Source organism: Mytilus trossulus, chromosome 9 (assembly GCF_036588685.1).
Source record: "Mytilus trossulus isolate FHL-02 chromosome 9, PNRI_Mtr1.1.1.hap1, whole genome shotgun sequence".
NCBI lineage: Eukaryota > Metazoa > Mollusca > Bivalvia > Mytilida > Mytilidae > Mytilus > Mytilus trossulus.
This window is the reverse complement of record NC_086381.1, coordinates 16,741,920-16,769,546: the sequence shown is the minus strand read 5'-3', so window position 1 is coordinate 16,769,546 and position 27,627 is coordinate 16,741,920. Positions and strand designations below refer to the sequence as shown.

At 34.6% G+C, this 27,627-nt stretch overlaps 1 pseudogene; it reads left to right on the top strand.

Moving 5' to 3' along the window:
- The window catches only part of LOC134684333 (uncharacterized), a 285,814-nt pseudogene that overhangs the window by 39,049 nt on the left and 219,138 nt on the right, over nucleotides 1–27,627 (top strand).

Genomic DNA, 27,627 nt, shown 5'->3' with positions numbered 1-27,627 from the left:
GTTATATATAGAGGGAAATGATGGAGGGGTACCTAATGAGGGAGACATTGATCATCCCAGTGATGAGAATGACAAAGGAAAGCTGGTAAGTGTTATATATAGAGGGAAATGATGGAGGGGTACCTAATGAGGGAGACATTGATCATCCCAGTGATGAGAATGACAAAGGAAAGCTGGTAAGTGTTATATATAGAGGGAAATGATGGAGGGGTACCTAATGAGGGAGACATTGATCATCCCAGTGATGAGAATGACAAAGGAAAGCTGGTAAGTGTTATATATAGAGGGAAATGATGGAGGGGTACCTAATGAGGGAGACATTGATCATCCCAGTGATGAGAATGACAAAGGAAAGCTGGTAAGTGTTATATATAGAGGGAAATGATGGAGGGGTACCTAATGAGGGAGACATTGATCATCCTAGTGATGAGAATGACAAAGGAAAGCTGGTAAGTGTTATATATAGAGGGAAATGATGGAGGGGTACCTAATGAGGGAGACATTGATCATCCTAGTGATGAGAATGACAAAGGAAAGCTGGTAAGTGTTATATATAGAGGGAAATGATGGAGGGGTACCTAATGAGGGAGACATTGATCATCCCAGTGATGAGAATGACAAAGGAAAGCTGGTAAGTGTTATATATAGAGGGAAATGATGGAGGGGTACCTAATGAGGGAGACATTGATCATCCTAGTGATGAGAATGACAAAGGAAAGCTGGTAAGTGTTATATATAGAGGGAAATGATGGAGGGGTACCTAATGAGGGAGACATTGATCATCCCAGTGATGAGAATGACAAAGGAAAGCTGGTAAGTGTTATATATAGAGGGAAATGATGGAGGGGTACCTAATGAGGGAGACATTGATCATCCCAGTGATGAGAATGACAAAGGAAAGCTGGTAAGTGTTATATATAGAGGGAAATGATGGAGGGGTACCTAATGAGGGAGACATTGATCATCCTAGTGATGAGAATGACAAAGGAAAGCTGGTAAGTGTTATATATAGAGGGAAATGATGGAGGGGTACCTAATGAGGGAGACATTGATCATCCTAGTGATGAGAATGACAAAGGAAAGCTGGTAAGTGTTATATATAGAGGGAAATGATGGAGGGGTACCTAATGAGGGAGACATTGATCATCCCAGTGATGAGAATGACAAAGGAAAGCTGGTAAGTGTTATATATAGAGGGAAATGATGGAGGGGTACCTAATGAGGGAGACATTGATCATCCTAGTGATGAGAATGACAAAGGAAAGCTGGTAAGTGTTATATATAGAGGGAAATGATGGAGGGGTACCTAATGAGGGAGACATTGATCATCCCAGTGATGAGAATGACAAAGGAAAGCTGGTAAGTGTTATATATAGAGGGAAATGATGGAGGGGTACCTAATGAGGGAGACATTGATCATCCTAGTGATGAGAATGACAAAGGAAAGCTGGTAAGTGTTATATATAGAGGGAAATGATGGAGGGGTACCTAATGAGGGAGACATTGATCATCCCAGTGATGAGAATGATAAAGGAAAGCTGGTAAGTGTTATATATAGAGGGAAATGATGGAGGGGTACCTAATGAGGGAGACATTGATCATCCCAGTGATGAGAATGACAAAGGAAAGCTGGTAAGTGTTATATATAGAGGGAAATGATGGAGGGGTACCTAATGAGGGAGACATTGATCATCCCAGTGATGAGAATGACAAAGGAAAGCTGGTAAGTGTTATATATAGAGGGAAATGATGGAGGGGTACCTAATGAGGGAGACATTGATCATCCCAGTGATGAGAATGACAAAGGAAAGCTGGTAAGTGTTATATATAGAGGGAAATGATGGAGGGGTACCTAATGAGGGAGACATTGATCATCCTAGTGATGAGAATGACAAAGGAAAGCTGGTAAGTGTTATATATAGAGGGAAATGATGGAGGGGTACCTAATGAGGGAGACATTGATCATCCTAGTGATGAGAATGACAAAGGAAAGCTGGTAAGTGTTATATATAGAGGGAAATGATGGAGGGGTACCTAATGAGGGAGACATTGATCATCCCAGTGATGAGAATGACAAAGGAAAGCTGGTAAGTGTTATATATAGAGGGAAATGATGGAGGGGTACCTAATGAGGGAGACATTGATCATCCTAGTGATGAGAATGACAAAGGAAAGCTGGTAAGTGTTATATATAGAGGGAAATGATGGAGGGGTACCTAATGAGGGAGACATTGATCATCCTAGTGATGAGAATGACAAAGGAAAGCTGGTAAGTGTTATATATAGAGGGAAATGATGGAGGGGTACCTAATGAGGGAGACATTGATCATCCCAGTGATGAGAATGACAAAGGAAAGCTGGTAAGTGTTATATATAGAGGGAAATGATGGAGGGGTACCTAATGAGGGAGACATTGATCATCCCAGTGATGAGAATGACAAAGGAAAGCTGGTAAGTGTTATATATAGAGGGAAATGATGGAGGGGTACCTAATGAGGGAGACATTGATCATCCTAGTGATGAGAATGACAAAGGAAAGCTGGTAAGTGTTATATATAGAGGGAAATGATGGAGGGGTACCTAATGAGGGAGACATTGATCATCCCAGTGATGAGAATGACAAAGGAAAGCTGGTAAGTGTTATATATAGAGGGAAATGATGGAGGGGTACCTAATGAGGGAGACATTGATCATCCCAGTGATGAGAATGACAAAGGAAAGCTGGTAAGTGTTATATATAGAGGGAAATGATGGAGGGGTACCTAATGAGGGAGACATTGATCATCCCAGTGATGAGAATGACAAAGGAAAGCTGGTAAGTGTTATATATAGAGGGAAATGATGGAGGGGTACCTAATGAGGGAGACATTGATCATCCCAGTGATGAGAATGACAAAGGAAAGCTGGTAAGTGTTATATATAGAGGGAAATGATGGAGGGGTACCTAATGAGGGAGACATTGATCATCCCAGTGATGAGAATGACAAAGGAAAGCTGGTAAGTGTTATATATAGAGGGAAATGATGGAGGGGTACCTAATGAGGGAGACATTGATCATCCCAGTGATGAGAATGACAAAGGAAAGCTGGTAAGTGTTATATATAGAGGGAAATGATGGAGGGGTACCTAATGAGGGAGACATTGATCATCCCAGTGATGAGAATGACAAAGGAAAGCTGGTAAGTGTTATATATAGAGGGAAATGATGGAGGGGTACCTAATGAGGGAGACATTGATCATCCTAGTGATGAGAATGACAAAGGAAAGCTGGTAAGTGTTATATATAGAGGGAAATGATGGAGGGGTACCTAATGAGGGAGACATTGATCATCCTAGTGATGAGAATGACAAAGGAAAGCTGGTAAGTGTTATATATAGAGGGAAATGATGGAGGGGTACCTAATGAGGGAGACATTGATCATCCTAGTGATGAGAATGACAAAGGAAAGCTGGTAAGTGTTATATATAGAGGGAAATGATGGAGGGGTACCTAATGAGGGAGACATTGATCATCCTAGTGATGAGAATGACAAAGGAAAGCTGGTAAGTGTTATATATAGAGGGAAATGATGGAGGGGTACCTAATGAGGGAGACATTGATCATCCCAGTGATGAGAATGACAAAGGAAAGCTGGTAAGTGTTATATATAGAGGGAAATGATGGAGGGGTACCTAATGAGGGAGACATTGATCATCCCAGTGATGAGAATGATAAAGGAAAGCTGGTAAGTGTTATATATAGAGGGAAATGATGGAGGGGTACCTAATGAGGGAGACATTGATCATCCCAGTGATGAGAATGACAAAGGAAAGCTGGTAAGTGTTATATATAGAGGGAAATGATGGAGGGGTACCTAATGAGGGAGACATTGATCATCCCAGTGATGAGAATGACAAAGGAAAGCTGGTAAGTGTTATATATAGAGGGAAATGATGGAGGGGTACCTAATGAGGGAGACATTGATCATCCTAGTGATGAGAATGACAAAGGAAAGCTGGTAAGTGTTATATATAGAGGGAAATGATGGAGGGGTACCTAATGAGGGAGACATTGATCATCCCAGTGATGAGAATGACAAAGGAAAGCTGGTAAGTGTTATATATAGAGTATATAGGTATTAAAACTGGATATGTAGTGTGACCATTAACACATTTTTAGCTCACCGTTCCAAAGGTAGCTCACCGTTCCAAAGGAACTGTGAGCTTTTACCATCACTTGGCATCTGTCATTGTAGTCGTCTTCCTTGTCCATCTGGTGTAAACTATTTTAAACATCTTCCTCTCTTAAACTACTGAACCAATTCCTACAAAACTTCAGCTGAATAATCCTTATGGTATCTTAAAACATAGGGTAAAATGCAGTTTTTGGCCTATATCTCAAAAGCCAAAGCATTTAGTGCAAATCTGACAGGAGGGTAAAAGTGCTTATTAGGTAAAGTTCTAGCCACCCTGAAATTTTCAGATGAATCTGATAACCCGTTGTTGGATTTTCCACTAAATTGGTAATTTTAAGGAAATTTTTCAGTTTTTGGTTATTATTTTGAATATTATTAATGATAAAGATAATTTGTAAACAGCAAAAATGTTCAGCAAAGTAAGATCTACAAAAAGGTTTTTATGATCAAAATTGTCAGTTGACTCCTGAAGGAGTTATTGCATTTTAAGGACAATTTTTCACAATTTGTTTATCATGTTATCTAACTTTAAAAAATCTTTTGTTCATGTGTCCTTCAGTGCGTTCTTTTGTCCATCAGTTTGTCTTACTGTCTGTCTGTCTGTCTGTTCGTCCATTGTTCCGCTGAAGAATTAAGTTTTTGGTCAAGGTATTTTTGATAACGAAGAAAGTTTAATCAACTTGAAACTTAGTACGTATGTTCCCTTTGATAAGATCTTTCTAATTTAAATGCAAATTACAAATTTGACCCCATTTTCACATTTTTTTAAGCAACCATGTATAGACATATCTTACTGTTGAAGTCTGTATGTTGACCTCTAGATATATTTTCGTTGCTTGTGTTGCTGGATTTCTCCCTAATTGACACATACCCCTATTACCTTTTTGATGATATATGCAAATAATCAGTTTTAGAAAAATGAAAAAATGTCATTTTCTTCTTTTAAAGATATCAGCTGGTGTAAAGATAGGAACAGCTACAAATTCACACTGCACAAATCATATACATGTAGCCTTTGAAAAGGAAGAGGAAGGATTTATAGACCCTACAAGGTTCTTTGAAGTCAGACCATTCTCTGTACCAGTATGGGATCAAAAATGTGATGACTACAAAGTGGTCTGGAAGGTAAGATTCTGTCTTGGTAAAATGATTCCAACATTCAGAGGCAAATGTTTAAACACTGTCAAGTCAATATCTTGCTTATGTTAAGTAATAAGATTACTGTCAGATAAAAAAAACAGACCTTTTTTATAAGTCAATTAGATTATAAAGCAGTATGTCCTGTATCAGGTTAAAGTTTTTGGTCAAGGTAGCTTTTGATGAAGATGACGTTCAATCAACTTGAACCTTAGTATACAAGTTCCCTATGATATGATCTTTAAAATTTTAATGCCACATTACAATTTTTATCCCAATTGCATGGTCCACTGAACAAAGAAAATGATAGTGTGAGTGGGGCATTCATGTACTATGGACACATTCTTGTTCTAATTTTTCTTTGTCTCAAACAAATGCTGTGACACTTGCACATACTTCTTATTACGACCAAACACAGATGAAGTTCAAATTTGGGTGGCTTTGCTTTCATCAATCTCAATGAGTCATGTCCCTTTATAAATGGAATAATGGCTCAATTTGCCGTTTCCACACTCTGACTTTGCTTTGCATCTACCAAATTTTATGCACTTGTACGCAATGCTTGTCACCACCAAATATTGATCAAGAACAATTTAGGTAACTGCATTTTCACACCTGAGTTATGTCTCTTTATTATTGGAAAAGTTGCTGAATGCATAGTACATTGGCTCCTGTGTATTAACAAGATGGACCATCTGTTTCTCTGGACACATTCATCCTTTATTTCAGTTTGATACAATAGCAGAAGGGTGTATATTATGTAAGGAAGAAGACCCTGAAGAGGACACCAGTCCTGAGCTAACCAATGGTGTAGATGAGCCTTCTGATTTAAATTCTTCTGATAATCCAGGCTCTGATGTTTCATCTATTAAAAGTAAGTGTATAATGGAGTTTGTTATTGTAAAACATGATGGAATTTATTTTATCAGTTGCAATTTGTTAAATATCAAATTCAATCTCATTTTTAGATGACTTTCCAAACATTTACAAGGTCACAATGTTTTTGTTATGAAGTCACAGAAGGAGTGAAATGACCTAAGATTTCATTTTTGCTGAATGACAGCGGGTCGGCCAATCAAAGTCATTAAAAAAAAAACTTGAAATTGTTTATGATTTTATCTGAGTTTGTCATTTTATTACAAAATGTAAGTTACATGTATATTGAAAATATTAAATTGCGTATTTGACTCTCTGACTTTGCTTTGCATCAACCAAATTTTATGTACTTGTACGCAATGCTTGTCACCACCAAATATTGATCAAGAACAATTTGGGTGGCTGCATTTTCACACCTGAGTTATGTCTCTTTATTATGACAGCGGGTCTGCCAATCAAAGTCATTAAAAAAAAAACTTGAAATTGTTTATGATTTTATCTGAGTTTGTCATTTTATTACAAAATGTATGTTACATGTATATTGAAAATATTAAATTGCGTATTTACAGGTGATCCTGGTGGAATGTACAACAAATTTGAGAGTTCAGGGGTCAGAAAGAAAAGATCATTGTTTGGAGGAAGTGACAAAAAAAGTATGAGCACACACAAATATTTATAGTTGACTTTTCCCATTTCCAGGTTTAAACCTGTGAACATTTGCATAAGATAAGAGAAGTTGAGAAATCAGTCCTGAACAGTAATTCTGAAAAACATTTAATAAAATTCAATTTTTTTTTAGAATGTAGTTAAATAAATTGTTAAAATATCTCAAAAGGCCTAAATAATTACCATCAATTTTCATGTTAATATAGAAATTGTTTATTCTATGAGCCCCTCAGTTTTGAATTATACATTTTGTGATCCCTATATGTGTAAGTAATGTAGAATTAGTTCAGCAGACATTAATCTATGTATTCTTGCATTCACAGACCCTTTTATGACACTACTACACAAAGCCAACACTTTCTTCAAGAAATTCTCAATAAAGAGACTAAAGATGGGAACCATTATAAACTTCCTACATAAACTTAAAATGACGGACAGCGTGAATAAAATGGAAGATGTGATGAAAACAATCAAGGTAAGACTTTAAGATATTGACATGTTGCTATAGTAATTATAAAGTTGAACATCTCACTTAATGTCATATGGTTTTAAATATCTAATTAATTTAAGATTAGGATATTGTTAGTACATGTAGTCAAAATTGTTGTAAGACACAGAAAATTTGTTTTTGATTCTATTAAAAGACAAAGTTTTGTAAAAAGTACACAGTTTAAATACCTGGAAGACCTTAAGCAGTGTGCCTGTTAATAAGCATAGGCAGGGAGCTTATAACTATTGCAGAGGTTAATAGATATAGTCCTACCCATCTGCTCCATATTTGAATGGAGCAAATTTTTTTTTCTTTTTTTGAGGGGGTGGGGGGGGGGGGGGGAGTGGTCAATGCTTTTTATTTATTTTCTTAAATCATCTGGGTTATTAAATTGGCTAAACCTTACGGAAATAGTGAAAAACAACTAAACAATAAATGTCATAAATCTTTAGTGATAATTTTATCAAAGTACCAATCTTTTTAGAAAATAATTGATGACAAACCATGTTTCAACCCAGCACAAGCTACAGACGACCAACTTGTACAGGAGCTTATGGAGAGAGGCAAACCTTTTACTGGAACCAGAGATCAAATGATTAAACGTCTTACACAGACTGACAATCGTAAGAAGGAATATCTTTGTACAACTGACATTAGTTTACTCTTGTAAAAATAAAAAAATACATATACAAAATTAGACAGACAACAACAAACTATACATGTCCTCGATGACCTGACAAGGTACAGGGGCAATATTATGATGATGTTACACCAGACATGTGCAAAGTTACTGAAATTGTTTGAGATTTTGTCCGAGTTTGTCATTTAACAAACAAAGATATACAACAACTAACAACACATGTCCTAGATAACCTGACTACTTGATTCATGTTTGTTCAGAAAATCAAAGTTTGTTTTCTTATAAGTCAAACTATCTTGACATGATTTGTGAAAGGGTGGTATCGACCATGCTTAAGTTTGCTGTTAGATTGTATGAAAGATGTGATTAAAAACCAGATCAATATCATGTCTTTTTAATTTATTTGAAAGACATTTAATTTTACTTTCTTTTGGAGCTTTTCCTTTTAAAGAGGTGTTTGGAGTTTGGAGTGATATTACCTGACTTCTTTCATTATATGGTTTTCCTGCTGAATATAAACATGTACAAATAATTCTTTTTATATTTACAGAATGTCCCTTGTTATCCTTCACCATGCCTGAGAACCTGATATTCCTTTTTATATTTACAGAATGTCCCTTGTTATCCTTCACCATGCCTGAGAACCTGATATTCCACTTTATATTTACAGAATGTCCCTTGTTATCCTTCACCATGCCTGAGAACCTGATATTCCATTTTATATTTACAGAATGTCCCTTGTTATCCTTCACCATGCCTGAGAACCTGATATTCCATTTTATATTTACAGAATGTCCCTTGTTATCCTTCACTATGCCTGATAACTTGATATTCCATTTATATTTACAGATTGTCCCTTGTTATCCTTCACCATGCCTGAGAACCTGATATTCCACTTTATATTTACAGAATGTCCCTTGTTATCCTTCACCATGCCTGATAACCTGATATTCCATTTTATATTTACAGAATGTCCATTGTTATCCCTTCACCATGCCTGAGAACCTGATATTCCATTTTATATTTACAGAATGTCCCTTGTTATCCTTCACTATGCCTGAGAACCTGATATTCCACTTTATATTTACAGAATGTCCCTTGTTATCCTTCACCATGCCTGAGAACCTGATATTCCATTTTATATTTACAGAATGTCCATTGTTATCCCTTCACCATGCCTGAGAACCTGATATTCCATTTTATATTTACAGAATGTCCCTTGTTATCCTTCACTATGCCTGAGAACCTGATATTCCATTTTATATTTACAGAATGTCCCTTGTTATCCTTCACCATGCCTGAGAACTTGATATTCCATTTTATATTTACAGAATGTCCCTTGTTATCCTTCACTATGCCTGAGAACCTGATATTCCACTTTATATTTACAGAATGTCCCTTGTTATCCTTCACCATGCCTGAGAACCTGATATTCCATTTTATATTTACAGAATGTCCATTGTTATCTCTTCACCATGCCTGAGAACCTGATATTCCATTTTATATTTACAGAATGTCTGTTGTTATCCTTCACCATGCCCGAGAACCTGATATTCCATTTTATATTTACAGAATGTCCCTTGTTATCCTTCACTATGCCTGAGAACCTGATATTCCATTTTATATTTACAGAATGTCCCTTGTTATCCTTCACTATGCCTGAGAACCTGATATTCCATTTTATATTTACAGAATGTCCCTTGTTATCCTTCACCATGCCTGAGAACCTGATATTCCATTTTATATTTACAGAATGTCCCTTGTTATCCTTCACCATGCCTGAGAACCTGATATTCCATTTTATATTTACAGAATGTCCCTTGTTATCCTTCACTATGCCTGAGAACCTGATATTCCATTTTATATTTACAGAATATCCCTTGTTATCCTTCACTATGCCTGAGAACCTGATATTCCATTTTATATTTACAGAATGTCCCTTGTTATCCTTCACTATGCCTTAGAACCTGATATTCCACTTTATATTTACAGAATGTCCCTTGTTATCCTTCACCATGCCTGAGAACCTGATATTCCATTTTATATTTACAGAATGTCCATTGTTATCCCTTCACCATGCCTGAGAACCTGATATTCCATTTTATATTTACAGAATGTCCCTTGTTATCCTTCACTATGCCTGAGAACCTGATATTCCATTTTATATTTACAGAATGTCCCTTGTTATCCTTCACCATGCCTGAGAACCTGATATTCCATTTTATATTTACAGAATGTCCCTTGTTATCCTTCACCATGCCTGAGAACCTGATATTCCACTTTATATTTACAGAATGTCCCTTGTTATCCTCACCATGCCTGAGAACCTAATATTCCATTTTATATTTACAGAATGTCCCTTGTTATCCTTCACCATGCCTGAGAACCTGATATTCCACTTTATATTTACAGAATGTCCCTTGTTATCCTTCACTATGCCTGAGAACCTGATATTCCATTTTATATTTACAGAATGTCCCTTGTTATCCTTCACCATGCCTGAGAACCTAATATTCCACTTTATATTTACAGAATGTCCCTTGTTATCCTTCACTATGCCTGAGAACCTGATATTCCATTTTATATTTACAGAATGTCCCTTGTTATCCTTCACCATGCCTGAGAACCTGATATTCCATTTTATATTTACAGAATGTCCCTTGTTATCCTTCACCATGCCTGAGAACCTGATATTCCATTTTATATTTACAGAATGTCCCTTGTTATCCTTCACCATGCCTGAGAACCTGATATTCCATTTTATATTTACAGAATGTCCCTTGTTATCCTTCACTATGCCTGAGAACCTGATATTCCACTTTATATTTACAGAATGTCCCTTGTTATCCTTCACCATGCCTGAGAACCTGATATTCCATTTTATATTTACAGAATGTCCATTGTTATCCCTTCACCATGCCTGAGAACCTGATATTCCATTTTATATTTACAGAATGTCCCTTGTTATCCTTCACTATGCCTCAGAACCTGATATTCCATTTTATATTTACAGAATGTCCCTGGTTATCCTTCACCATGCCTGAGAACCTGATATTCCATTTTATATTTACAGAATGTCCCTTGTTATCCTTCACCATGCCTGAGAACCTGATATTCCATTTTATATTTACAGAATGTCCCTTGTTATCCTTCACTATGCCTGAGAACCTGATATTCCATTTTATATTTATAGAATGTCCCTTGTTATCCTTCACTATGCCTGAGAACCTGATATTCCATTTTATATTTACAGAATGTCCCTTGTTATCCTTCACCATGCCTGAGAACCTGATATTCCATTTTATATTTACAGAATGTCCCTTGTTATCCTTCACCATGCCTGAGAACCTGATATTCCATTTTATATTTACAGAATGTCCCTTGTTATCCTTCACCATGCCTGAGAACCTGATATTCCACTTTATATTTACAGAATGTCCCTTGTTATCCTTCACCATGCCTGAGAACCTGATATTCCATTTTATATTTACAGAATGTCCCTGGTTATCCTTCACCATGCCTGAGAACCTGATATTCCATTTTATATTTACAGAATGTCCCTGGTTATCCTTCACTATGCCTGAGAACCTGATATTCCATTTTATATTTACAGAATGTCCCTTGTTATCCTTCACCATGCCTGAGAACCTGATATTCCATTTTATATTTACAGAATGTCCCTTGTTATCCTTCACCATGCCTGAGAACCTGATATTCTATTTTCCTTGATATTCTATTTTATATTTACAGAATGTCCCTTGTTATCCTTCACCATGCCTGAGAACCTGATATTCCATTTTATATTTACAGAATGTCCCTTGTTATCCTTCACCATGCCTGAGAACCTGATATTCCACTTTATATTTACAGAATGTCCCTTGTTATCCTTCACCATGCCTGAGAACCTGATATTCCACTTTATATTTACAGAATGTCCCTTGTTATCCTTCACCATGCCTGAGAACCTGATATTCCACTTTATATTTACAGAATGTTCCTTGTTATCCTTCACCATGCCTGAGAACTGGTATTCCATTTTATATTTACAGAATGTCCCTTGTTATCCTTCACTATGCCTGAGAACCTGATATTCCATTTTATATTTACAGAATGTCCCTTGTTATCCTTCACTATGCCTGAGAACCTGATATTCCATTTTATATTTACAGAATGTCCCTTGTTATCCTTCACCATGCCTGAGAACCTGATATTCCATTTTATATTTACAGAATGTCCCTGGTTATCCTTCACCATGCCTGAGAACCTGATATTCCATTTTATATTTACAGAATGTCCCTTGTTATCCTTCACCATTCCTGAGAACCTGATATTCCATTTTATATTTACAGAATGATCCTTGTTATCCTTCACCATGCCTGAGAACCTGATATTCCATTTTATATTTACAGAATGTCCCTTGTTATCCTTCACCATGCCTGAGAACCTGATATTCCATTTTATATTTACAGAATGTCCCTTGTTATCCTTCACCATGCCTGAGAACCTGATATTCCATTTTATATTTACAGAATGTCCCTTGTTATCCTTCACCATGCCTGAGAACCTGATATTCCATTTTATATTTACAGAATGTCCCTTGTTATCCTTCACCATGCCTGAGAACCTGATATTCCATTTTATATTTACAGAATGTCCCTTGTTATCCTTCACCATGCCTGAGAACCTGATATTTCATTTTATATTTACAGAATGTCCCTTGTTATCCCTTCACCATGCCTGAGAACCTGATATTCCATTTTATATTTACAGAATGTCCCTTGTTATCCTTCACCATGCCTGAGAACCTGATATTCCACTTTATATTTACAGAATGTCCCTTGTTATCCTTCACCATGCCTGAGAACCTGATATTCCATTTTATATTTACAGAATGTCCCTGGTTATCCTTCACCATGCCTGAGAACCTGATATTCCATTTTATATTTACAGAATGTCCCTGGTTATCCTTCACCATGCCTGAGAACCTGATATTCCATTTTATATTTACAGAATGTCCCTTGTTATCCTTCACCATGCCTGAGAACCTGGTATTCCATTTTATATTTACAGAATGTCCCTTGTTATCCTTCACCATGCCTGAGAACCTGATATTCCATTTTATATTTACAGAATGTCCCTTGTTATCCTTCACTATGCCTGAGAACCTGATATTCCATTTATATTTACAGAATGTCCCTTGTTATCCTTCACCATGCCTGAGAACCTGATATTCCTTTTTATATTTACAGAATGTCCCTTGTTATCCTTCACCATGCCTGAGAACCTTGTATGCACCTTTGATCCTATGTGTATGGGCGTGGAATGCTGTATAAATGTCAAACTATTCATGTTCCTACACACAGTCAAAGCCTATGCCAGGTTTGATCCTTGTCAGATGGAATTCCATTATGGTGTTGATGATTGGCACAATAGTATCAAGCTGGATATACATTTTGATGGTAAGTATTATATCTAATTGTCAAGAAGGGGTTAAGCCATGAGGTTACCCACTGTTAATGACATGTGCTAGTTGTCATGAAAGCAAAGAATGTGATGTTAACACACAGTGAAGACACATGTCAACTTTTGTCACTAAAGTTTCAAGTTAGATGTATATTTTTATTACATTTAGTAGGTCTCTTGGATTAATGTGAACAATGGGGAGTGAAGGGAATGAGTCATTTACCAATTAGGTATTTGCCAGATTTGATATTTGTTGAATTTCTGTTTTTTTTGTTGCTTTCCACAAGAAAATCAACATGATAAAATCTTTTGAAAAATTGATCAATATATTGTGTACTATGTCGTGTATTTACCTCATGCCTGACGGAGGAATACTTGCTTATTTATTACAGGATTGAAAAAAGAAATAAGGACTGGAATCAAAATGAATATCCTTGGAGGAATAGAAATCATTGTCAGGTACTGAAGCATCTTAGAGTCTTTCTAGTTCTGAATTTACAGTATATGAGAGTTTAATCTGATGAATGACTTTATCAAATTTTCTTTATGATATCTATAATTTTAATTCTTGAACATTTTGGACATTTACATGTCATCTTTGTATATATGCCATGCCTGTGGATTAAAATTATATTTTCTGGTGCTGAACTTATAAGACAATATTGAAGGTAACATAATGGCATATACATATAAGATTTGCTCAGGTTTATCACAGTTTATAATAAAAATGGCATCTTTGTACTGTTTTTTGTTTGTTTTATATGTTTTGTTTGTTATTTCTAGATTAGAGATTCAGAAAACTGACTCAGAAGCGTTTGCCAATGTAGGTTTTGGTTTCTGTGACCAAAGTGATACATCTAACTGTGTAGTGTATGTAGATCTACTGAAGGATGCTATTCTACCTCTACCAATTTGTCACCTCAATGGTTCATTTGAATGGCCAAAAAGTATGTCTATTTTACTTCAAAGTAATAATGAACAATATTTAGAAATGTTTAGGTTACAGAATTGACAAACTATTTCAATTCCAAGGAGCAGCCTGAAAAATTCAAAATGTCTGTCCAACTGTCATTGTTGTTAACCCTCACACCCTAGTAATTTTTATGCATTTTTGATGAAATTGTATTTCTATTTATTGTATAGATTTTTTAAAATGTCAATTTTACATTCATTAAGATTGACATTCATCTCTGATAAAATAGAACTGTGGGAGTTATGTCCCTTTGAACTATAAATTATTTGAAAGATTCCATTATTGTCAATCTCAACATTATAATTCATGACAAATTTTGATAAGCATATAATAATTGATGATTGCATTGACAACTTAACATCTGGATTGTGGAGTTTTGCTGATTAAAAATAATTATTGGAGTTACATCCCTTGGAAATGTAATTATGTGACCTGTGAGTGCCTTAATTCTTGGTGCAAACAATTTACTAAAAACTACCCCTTTTCTGAACAGATATACTTGAAGTAATGTCCTATAAATGAAAGAATACACAAGATTCCTAGAAGCTTGATTGCAGAATCTACTTTGTTTTGCTTTAGTCCATTTAAATGCATTATGCAATTAGGGACATAGATAAATTCTTATATTTTCGATGCATCCATCCATCAATCAAGTGAACTAGATTCCTAACTATTTTGCATAAATCTATCATTAGGATTACTGTCTCCCTACTTTTATTTGGTATTTGATTGTAGTTGATTGGTCAACGTTCTTCAGTAAGGAGGCAGTATTAGAGAGACTGAGGAATGCTGGGAAATCAGCTGCTAAACAAATTAAAGAAGCTGCTGCTGGGGAAATCCTCAATGCTCTAGGACTACCAAAGGTATGATATGACTTTAATTGTCTTGAATTTTGCTTTAGTTCTGGTTACTAAAGTTTTCAAAATTCATATCCTGGAGATAAAGGCTTAATACACTGTACAATACACATAATAATACCATAAAATATTGAAAAGAAATATACATTAACTGTTGTTACTAACAGCACACTCACTGCAAAAATGTCTAACACTTGTTTTTATCAACCTTGTTAAGACTTCTTTTATCATTTTTGATTGGATTATATATTGAATAATATTTTTAAACCTGTGGTTTTGGACTCCTATCTTTATATATATTTGAGTATTAAATTATCACAAAATTTTGCATAGAACCTTCTTCTATCCACTGGACCATGTCCCAGGCCAGGTACAATGACAAAAGGCCAGCTGACAGAGGAATTAAAACTACGTCGACTTGCGGTAAATGGAACAGAAGATGAAAGAATACAACGTCTGGTGGACGATGATAGACGTATGATAATTTATTGATATATAAAAAATCACATTTTGACACTTTTTTAGCTCACCTGGCCCAAAGGGCCAAGTGAGCTTTTCTCATCACTTGTCGTCCGTCGTCCGTCGTCGTCGTCGTTAACTTTTACAAAAATCTTCTCCTCTCAAACTACCAGGCCAAACTATACCAAACTTGGCCACAATCATCATTGGGGGGGTACCTAGTTTAAAAAATGTGTGGCGTGACCCGGCCAACCAACCAAGATGGCCGCCATGGCTAAAAATAGAACATAGGGGTAAAATGTAGTTTTTGGCTTATAACTCAAAAACCAAAGCATTTAGAGCAAATCTGACATGGATAAAATTGTTTATCAGGTCAAGATCTATCTGCCCTGAAATTTCCAGATGAATCGGACAACCTGTTGTTGGATTGCTGCCCCTGAATTGGTAATTCTAGGGAAATTTTGCTGTTTTTGGTTATTTTCTTGAATATTATTATAGATATAGATAAACTGTAAACAGCAATAATGTTCAGCAAAGTAAGATCTACAAATAAGTCAACATAACCAAAATGGTCAGTTGACCCCTTTAGGAGTTATTGCTCTTTATAGTCAATTTTTAACCATTTTTCGTAAATCTTAGTAATCTTTTACAAAAATCTTCTCCTCTGAAACTACCTGGCCAAATTAATACAAACTTGGCCACAATCATCATTTGGGTATCTAGTTTAAAAAATGTGTGGCGTGACCCGGCCAACCAACCAATATGGCTGCCATGGCTAAAAATAGAACATAGGGGTAAAATACAGTTTTTGGCTTATAACTCAAAAACCAAAGCATTTAGAGCAAATCATAAGAGGTTAAATTGTTAATCAGGTCAAGATCCATCTGCCCTGAAATTTTCAGATGAATCGGACAACCCATTGTTGGGTTGTGTTGGGTTGCTGCCCCTGAATTGGTAATTTTAAGGAAATTTTGCTGTTTTTGGTTATCATCTTGAATATTATTATAGATAAAGATAAACTGTAAACAGCAATAATGTTCAGCAAAGTAATTTACAAATAAGGCAACATGACCGAAATGGTCAGTTGACCCCTTTAGGAGTTATTGCCCTTTATAGTCAATTTTCAACCATTTTTTCGTAAATCTTAGTAATCCCTTACAAAAATCTTCTCCTCTGAAACTACCAGGCCAAATTAAAACAAACTTGGGCGCAATCATCATTGGGGTATCTAGTTTAAAAAATGTGACATGACCTGGCCAACCAACCAACATGGCCGCCATGGCTAAAAATAGAACATAGGGGTAAAATGCAGTTTTTGGCTTATTACTCAAAAACCAAAGCATTTAGAGCAAATCTGACAGGGAGTTAAATTGTTTATCAGGTCAAGATGAATCTGCCATGAAATTTGCAGATGAATCGAACAACCTGCTGTTAGGTTGCTGCCCCTGAATTAGTCATTTTAAGGAAATTTTGCCGCTTTTTGTTATCATCTTGAATATTATTATAGATAGAGATAAACTGTAAACAGCAACAATGTACAGCAAAGTAAGACCTAAAAATAAGTTAACATGACCAAAATGGTCAATTGACCCCATAAGGAGTTATTGTCCTTTAAAGTGCATGTTTAACAATTTTCATAAAATTTGTAAATTTTAACTAACATTTTCGACTAAAACTTTTAGGCCAAGTTCAATATAGATAGAAATAATTGTAAGCAGCAAAAATTTTCAGTAAAGTAAGATGTACAAACACGTCACCATCACCAAAACACAATTTTGTCATGAATTCAAATGCGTCCTTTGTTTAATATTCACATAGACCAAGGTGAGCGACACAGGATCTTTAGAGCCTCTAGTTTCAGGATACCTATGTGATTAAAATTTATCAATTAAGCTGAAGAGCCCTTTGTGATACCACTTGGCAGCAAAAAATCTTCATATTCTCAGAATGAAATTTTGTGGAAATTTAGCTCTTTGAAACATAAAGACAGGACTTATCGTAAGAGTAAAGCATAGAAACATGAAACACAATACATACTATAAAACAAGCGCAAAGCAGTCAGTGTTAAGGGTAATGAATTTCAGTAAGGCCAAAAAAAAAAATAGGTGTGTTTCCGGTCGCCCGACCGACCCTAATTTTTTGGCGCCGACCCTAACTTTTTTTTCCCGGAAACGGTTTTTGTTTAGTATAGCCTTTGAATGGCATCTTTTAAACGTTTGATTTCAAATAAATTTTTAATACAGTAAGCATTTGTGTGATACAGATTGAAGTCAAACAACGGCATGGCTTCTGCTATGGCCATCAGTCAAAGTGTGTTATCAATAACAATCGATGAGTGTCCACACAGGAACGAGAAAAAAAGTATAATAGCCCCATTTTCTAATTCTACCACCTTTATTGATATATTCAATCAGTATCATGACTTTGGATTAAAGAACAATGAATTTACTGTGACTGGAAAAAACCATGAAATATCTCCCACATTGACAGTTGGGGAAGTTGTGCAGCTTTTTAATGTGAGGGACTTTAAATTCAAGTGTGTTGTTCCAGAATCTGACACTTTTGAACTTTTATCAAATAAATACACAAAAAACAACCGAAGCAGGCCAGTAAAAAAAAAAAAAAAAAAAAAAAAAAAAAAAATACCTACCTACCGACCCAAATTTTTTGGGGCATGCAACAGGAAACACACCTATTTTTTTTTTTGGCCTAATAGTTCTTAGATATATTTATATTACCATGGATCCTTCATTTAACAAACCAGGAATGAAACAAGAAACAAAAATTAAAAACATGAAAATAACATTTAATAAGTTTCACTGTCGGTAAAGTAATGTCTGTGGCATAAATTTCTATGAAGACTGGTAAAACTGTAACATACTATAAGTAACAATTTGAAATAAATTGATCTTTGTTGCTTATTCAGGTTGCAAGTTGTTTGGAAAGGACTTTGACCTCTTACCTGAGATAACAAATGAATTTATAAAGGACCATTTATACTATTCCGTGTCATCCAACTGTCTAAGGATTGATGCATGTACAGACTTCTCCATAGACCTGGGACAAAACATTCCTGCCTATACAAAAGCCTTCAGAGCATTCATTGATGTGGACTTTTGTAAATTCATTATAACATTTGGATTTGAAGGTTGGAAGGAAACGCTGGTTTTGATTAGTTATGATTGGGGTATGTTGTTAAAAATTATGTTTCAACTACAATTATCTCATAAATATTGACTAAAATGTGCTTTAACCCCAAGTTAGGCAACTCCATTCATGGTCAATTGATCTTTTTCTATGAAATCTTTCCTAATGGTTTTGTGATAGGGTGCTTGCCTGCAGTGTGGGAGGTTGTTGGATTAGATTCCGAGCTGGATCAAACTATAACCTTGAAAATTTGCTGCTTCTCTGCTAAGCATGTAGTATTTAGAACTAAGAGCAAACACATGTTGACCTGCAACCAGAATAATGTATCCAGATATGCAGATTGTTAGTTTGTAAAGTAGAAGATTAAAAATCTGGATCAGTTTGTCAGACTAGTACTTAACATGGTTCATATACATATCACATCAACATTTTCTTGTGCTGAATAAGCACTTGATTTGCCTCTGTTTGTCTCAATTTATCCATCTATCAACTTCTATTATCTCAAAAAGCATTGTTTAAAAGGTGCAAGCAGGTACTCTTATATTGGGGTTTGCATTATTAACGTTCAATTTAAACAACTCTATTCAGGGTAAAACTATGTTTTTTTGTTCTATTGAAAAACATAGTTTTACCTATGTAAGTATTGACAGTTTTTTTAAACACAAATAAATCATTACTAAGGTTAAATTATGATGATATGAACAAATATGTTAGTTATCGATGTTAACTGTGTGGAAGATGACAATTTATGGTATTTTGAACTTATAAACTTGCTAACCAATGCTTTTCACATTTTAATAGGTTTTACAGTCAAATGACAAAATAAAGGTCAAACTCAATATTGACAAAGTTCTTTTTTGCTGTTCAGAAGTTGCATTGACAAATTAACTATTTTAAGAATTAAATATATAACCGGGTTTGCTGTTTAATTTTGGCAGCCTCTTATTAGCAGATTTTTTTAGATGTACTGCTATAGAACTTAAATTATATGTAATTGTTTTGTTTTTTAGGCACAGAAAGAAATATTCCAATATCCGAAGATATACAAATAAAGTAAGTTAGATATATATAGAATATCAATTAGTGTCCCATCTCGATTGAGTTACATATATCTGAATCCACATTTAGATATATTGCTGTTCTGTTTTGAAATTGAGAAGACTGAATTATTATGGGTTTTCTTCAGTATTATGATAGGATATTTTGATTGGAAAAGGAGTGTAAATTTTAAAAACATTTCAATCTTTGATATTTTTATTTTAGATTGAATATAGACAAGGACGATGACAGGAAGATGTTTATAATAGACTTTGGATTGAAGATAGTCGTTGGTGAAAAGCCATTAATAGATCAATACTTACTGACAAAGCAAGAAATACCCATACCAATCTGTAATGAAAACTTTACACTACCAGGTAATCCCATACCAATCTGTAATGAAAACTTTACACTACCAAGTAATCCCATACCAATCTGTAATGAAAACTTTACACTACCAGGTAATCCCATACCAATCTGTAATGAAAACTTTACACTAACAGGTAATACCATACCAATCTGTAATGAAAACTTTACACTACCAGGTAATACCATACCAATCTGTAATGAAAACTTTACACTAACAGGTAATCCCATACCAATCTGTAATGAAAACTTTACACTACCAGGTAATACCATACCAATCTGTAATGAAAACTTTACACTAACAGGTAATCCCATTCCAATCTGTAATGAAAACTTTACACTACCAGGTAATCTCATACCAATCTGTAATGAAAACTTTACACTACCAGGTAATCCCATACCAATATGTAATGAAACTTTTACACTACCAGGTAATCTCATACCAATCTCTTATGAAAACTTTACACTACCAGGTATAGGTTTGTATATTTTATTTATGATACTAGTGGTTATTGTAAAATTCAAAGCTTTGATTTATCAAAGAAGCTATCAAGATCATGTTATGAGACATAGAACTGTTTTATTCTCTGCCAAAGACTCTTACTGGTAGCTGTTAAGTATACATGAACATGGGTGATTTGTTCATTTCAAAAGATATTACTCAAACAGGCTTTTTTTCATCGAATAAAGTCAAACTTTGGAAATTAATTGTTGCATTTCATTTTGGGCCATTTTTAGCTTCTCATCCTTTTCATCCAACCAATTCTTATTTCCACCTTCATTTTCTTAAAAAAAAAAACATTTTCAAATGTCCTTTTCAAATTCTTTAAGATGAATTCTATATGTATATCAGATTTTGAAAATAACATGTAGATATCACAAGAAGGACAATTTAATATTCCTTCCATCTCATTTTTTTGTGTGGATTGAAATAACAATTTTGGTTTTATAAAGCTTGAATATAGTACAAATATTTTGTTCAACGCAGGAGGTGGTTCTTTTGCTGGTTTCCTGACTGCACTTGGTGGAAAGCTTACTGGACAGGCATTTGATTTAGTTATAAAAGAGATGGGACTTGAGGTAAAATACTTAATTGTATGGCTAATATTTTTGGTAACAATAAAATATGAAGAAGAATTGATGTTGTAGTAAATGTCTATGTATCATCAGAATCCAATGCCCAAAATCAGTCACAGCGTTGTACAGTCATTTCAAATCATTGGCTGATGCAGCTTTGACAAAGTAATTAGTATCTTACCAATGTTTGATTCATTATTAATCACAGATTTTGAGGGTGGAGGTCAACTACAAATTTTATTTTAAAAAAAAATTGAATTTCCTAATAGCTTATATGTAGATTCAAGCATCCACCGAAATGCAATTTTACCTCAATGCATGAAAATCTGTTGATTTAAATATTTATATATGAATTAAGTTTTTTATCTCCTTTCAGACAACATTTAAAAAGATACATTTCAGTATTCCAGAGGGACCTAAAGGTAAATATTGAATGGTACATTCAGATTTGAGGCTCACTTATTTTGTATTTTATATAAACCAAATGATATAAATAGATTAGTCTTTTATACAGCGGCTAGTGGACTATCAGTTCTTGAGGGTAACATTAGCTCAGTAGTCAGTACTTCAGTAAAGAGATGAGACAATAAACCTTTCAAATTTGTTCATTTCCATTTATAAATTTTGAAATTATAAAGATCAAGATTTCAACTTCCTCAGGTGAAGTTGACCTACTAAGGATTTGGCAATTATTTTTGGTCATTTTTTATTAAAGGCAGTGCTTTAAGGCCTGACTTTTAAGTCATGAGGTTCATCTTTTCATACGCAATCCATGCTGGGGGTCTTTTGGCCAGAAATAGATCCGGAAATGTTCGAATTTCTCCTCTTCTTTTTATGGTATGATATGGTTTTTGTTTCTTTCATTTACATTGGGGACTAAAGAAACGATCAGTGTGTATTGTTCGTTTTATAGAACTTGTTATAAGTGTGTATTTTGCATTATAAGCAGTCAACCTGACTACAAACTATCAATAGTTGTATATTCCGTGTGGAAAGAGGTCGGGTCAATTTCAAGTGTTATCTGACATCTAAAGATTCTTTAATTAGTTCAGACGTTGATATAACAATGAAAAGTCGACTGAACATGATTAATATTGCATCTTCTATAATTCAAAGCGGAATTCAGTTTATGAACGAGAAACCGTAAAGCGTTTTCAATTTCGGTATTAGTTATGTATGTTATCTACGTATTATCCTGGTTCCCGGTACTACGTTCCGGGTATTAGCTATTTGAAAGATTTGATGTGTAACATTACAATCGGGTACCAGCCAATCTACGTGTGTATGTGTACATGATTTACCGCCAAAATGACCGACTTAAAAAATAGTCCATAAACGTTCCGTATAATAATATGCAAATTCTTAATTAATCATAACTTTTTTTATCTTTGTATAATTAATATAACAAAATGGATTCCACAAAATTGAAAATAGCATTATTTTACGAGGATTTCTCATATTTTTTTCACTTCCGGGCGCGCGCAGTAATACGTATGTTTTGAAGAAGCTCGAAGAATTTGACAAAGTGAATTGAGAAGGAAACGGATAGATATACGTTCTTGCTATCAGGTAAAACAATTTAAATGTACAGAACAAACTCATTTACTTCACACAAATAGTACAGGCTTAAGCTTTTTATTGTCTAGCTTATACACGACTGTAGTCAAGTGTTTAAACGACGGCGGCGACCTACAAGGTACGGGTCATACTGGGTCAAGTCTAAATATGTAAACACATATCCACGTGCTATTAGGTAGAACGCATCGTAATGCAATATCTACAATTTTTTCCTCCTTTATACATCGTTTAACCAGATATATTTCTCCTTTTTACATCGTTTAACCAGATTTATTTCTCTTTCAAATACACTTAAACACGGGTTGTATGTACGTATCTTTTCTAGTGTTTTCTTGTTGTTATTAAAGTTCATTTGTTGATGTTTAGAAATTTTTGAACGACTGAACACAGGAGTGAATGAATGCAACAATTATATATACTGAAGACTTGGGCTGTACAATGATAGTGTACGTATATCATACTGATAATCATTCTAGCAGTAATTATGTTAATTTAGGATGTAATGTATAATGACAGGAATTCATGAGCTATGCCTCAGGCTTTCTGAAAAAATATCAATGACAATGTAAACAGGAACAAAACATTGACACGAATGATGCTCTCTTCTATGTTATATAGTTATTTAGGTATATGTGTTGCACAAGTTTCAATTAAACTTAAGTTATAAAACTTTTTTTCAGGGCACAAACCCACTTTAAAGAGACTTGTCTACTGCCATACCCATCCCATTTTCATGCACCATTTGCAAGCAAGAGACTGAATGGTTTGCAAAATTAAAAATCAGGACGGTGTCCAATTAAAACAAAAGAACTAAACTGGATGAATATTGTAGGAGAAATCTAGACATGCTAGAGGAAAGTTTTGATTTGTGAAATTGGTTTTCCTGAAAAGTCATTCATCCTAGCCCGCAGAAAGGAACTATAACTGTCCACCACCAACTGACGAGCTAATGTTGAGCTTCACATATGGAATTACTCAAATACCATCAATGTCTATGTTTTCAGCACAAATTTCACAATTTATGACACAGCTGTGCTTTTTTTTACACCGTTAAAGATTTGTATACCAAATTTTATTTTTTTATCAATAAATATATATTATATTAATTGTGTCATCTAAGAACAAAGTCTTGTATTTTGCCAAAAGATGCATACTAGTGAATGAAAGTGGTGCAGTTCATTTTGCTTTGGTATATAGATTTGAATTACAATTGTTCATGTTATTGGAATGCATATAAAAATAAGGAGATGTGGTACAATGTATATGATATTTAGTGAGTTTATCAAGCAAAAGTGAATAAGAAATAGGTATAAGCAGTTACATGTACTACTGTACAATCTCAAACAAGGAGAAAAACTCATACTGTAAAGAGAATTTCATATTTACAAGTAAGTTTTGTTTTTGCGTTGAATAATTTTCTTCTATTGTTTTAATTGCAAATATGGGAAGTGGTTAAAATGCTAATGAGACAGCTGTTATGGCCACAGAGCCTTAATTGAAAACTTCTTTTTCATTCATACCGGTAGATTTTGCCTGGAGTAAGAAACATATCTGCCAACTTTTCAAAATGCACATGGGGGTTTTACGTGAAAGATGGTTCATATAGTCATACAAAACCTTCAAGGGGGCCTTCAAATGGAAGCAGGAAAAGTCGCCCCACTGGCTAATCGGCCCACTTTTTAAAAAAACACCACAAACTGATTTATCAAATCACCCCACATGTGAAATTGGTTAAATCATGTTTAATATTACTCCTGCCAACTCGCCCCACATATGAAATTGGTTAAATCATTTTAAATCAGGGTTCTCACTAAGGATTTTTGAAGGCGAGTCCAGGGATTCGTCATTTTTGGCCACGGTGAGTCATGGTAACTGTGTTCAGTTTATACAAAATATTTCAATATTGATGTATTTGTGGACTCACCAGTTTTGAAAATGGTGAGTCCAGACAGATTTTGTTGAGTCCAGGACTCATGGACTCGCCTTAGCGAGAACCCTGTTTAATATAATTACTCCTGCCAACTCGCCCTACTTATAAAAAAACGGTAATTTTTAGATTAATATATATATATATATATATAATTAAAAATAAAAACTCGCACCACTTTAATGAAATTTAATCTACACAGAATACAAACAAACCGAAAATTAATTTAATTACTATTATTGATATATACTGAAGAATAAATGTAAGTTTTGAAGCTTAGTTATTTGCATAACAATTGAAAAGAAACCTGTTAATTGTATCATAATGCAATATAAGGAATTAAACTTATATTCAATGGGATAACATCTTTTTCCATACGTGGGGCGAGCTGTCATTACTAAATTCATCCTGGTTAATAATATATTTATCTAGATTTCACCGATTTCCATTAGGTGGGACCAGTTGGCAAGAGTTATATTAACAGAATTTAACTTGTATACAATGGGATAACATCTTTTTACATAAGTGGGGCGAGTTGGCATTACTAAATTCTTCCTGGTTAATAATATATTTATCTAGATATTATCGTTTTCTATTAGGTGGGGCGAGTTGGCAGGAGTAATATTAACGGGATTTAACACAGTTCACAAGTGGGGCGATTTGGTAATCCAGGTTGGGGCAGGTTTTTTTTAAAGTGGGCGAGTTAGTGAAAAAGTGGGGCTATTTGCTAATGGGGCGATTGTCATGGATTCCCTTCAAATATATTCTAATGTGGTTTTTGGCTTCTTCTTGCATTAACAAGCTTATAGCCATTGTTGAATTAATTGTTTTCTTTAAATAGTCGACAAAATTGCTCTTACAAAATTGCTCTTACAAAATTTCCATTTGGGAGCCTCGAGCTCGATGGGGGAAATACTCTGCAAATACTGACAATTGGCAGGTATGGTCATCAAAAAAGTTGACATGTTACTATGTACATTTACCATTATGTTACTTGATGTTCTTGCTATACACACAGTACAGAGACTAGTCAATCTTTGTGGACTATTTTTTTATGGGAGTCATAGAATATGCGTATACAATCAATAATTAAAAATAGTCTATTTATATTGAAAAGGAAAAGTTCTTATATGTCTAAAGAAGAGGGACGAAAGACACTAAAGGGACAGTCAAACTCATAAATTTAAAGCAAACTGACAAGGCCATGGCTAAAAATGCATTTCATGGCGAGGCACAGAAAATATACTGTAAACAGTAGACTATAGATACATGTATAGGTGAACTAAGGTACAAAAGAACTCTAAATCTTAAATTCTACAAACCACCTCTGTTCTATGGAAGATAATGATATAACTGGACTAGAAATACACACAACCTGTAATTAACTGCCTTTACAGCGCTTTCACGCTTTGATTAAATAACTCTTCAATTGTTTCGTGTTTTACATCCTTGGCTTTCAAATGTTCTGCTTTGAGCATTCCTGGTGAGTGTTAATCAAGAAAAGCGCTTCCAACGCATTAAATGTATACTTTCTACTCTGTCCCTCATAAAATACGATATTTTACCACAACTGATGAAAATTACAAATCTTTTAGCATTTATGCAATTATTTTTGTTTACAAACAGACTGTCCAGTGGACATCAATCCCCAGAAGTACCTCCCAGCAGCCATCAGGAAGATGCTGAGATGTGAGATGCCACAGAATTGTTTTGGACTAAACTGTGGTCTGGACCTATCTTTTAAGCTACCATTTGGTGATTTCCATGTGTCATACAATATACCATTCTGGTTTAAGATGAGCCCATGTGATTTTGATATTGACATTAAATTTGGACCTTTCCAACATAAAACTGTATTGTTGAACTATGATTGGGGTAAGTACTTGAACATGCATGGTTCTGCATCATACTTTTAGTTACAGTAATATTCATCATCAGTGCTCATTTTGTCAATTTACATTTCAGCACTGAAAATAGTTTTTTTAGGGCATATTGTTTTAAATGTTTTTGCCCCATTTACATGCATTATGTTTTCTGATCTTGTGCATAAGTCCATCTGTTCATCCATCGGTCTGTTCTTCCGTTCGTCTTTCCCACTTCAGGTTAAAGTTTTTGGTCGAGGTAGTTTTTGATGAAGTTGAAGTCCAATCAACTTGAAACTTAGTAATAATGTTCCCTATCATATGATCTCTTTAATTTTTATGCCAAATTAGATATTTTATCCCATTTTCACGGTCCAGTGAACATAGAAAAGGATAGTGCGGATTGGGATCAGTGTACTTGGGACACATTCTTATTATCTTTTAACATTGTCTGTGTTGTTTATAAAATTTATGCAGCATTTGTATTTTATAAGCTTAATTATTTTGACATACATGTTATAGTTAAGTTATCTACAGTATATTTACTTAAAGACTGTTTCATCTAATATTCATTGCACAAAAAAAGAATATAATGCATTATCAAATTTACTACTGTGTGTTGAATGCCCAATTTTTCAGGATGCCTTTTCTTATTAAAATATGAAAATGTTGCAGTATAATTGCCAATTAGACAACTCTCCACCAGAGTTTAAATGACAGAAGTTATAGGTCACTGTACAGTCTTCCTCAATGAGCATAGTTCATATAGCTTACACAGCCACAAAAGCCACAAAATGGCAAAATAATTCTAGTAAGAAAACAATGAACAGTATACAAACCTAATGTACAACAACAAATGACAACCACTGAATTACAGGCTCTTGACTTGGGACAGG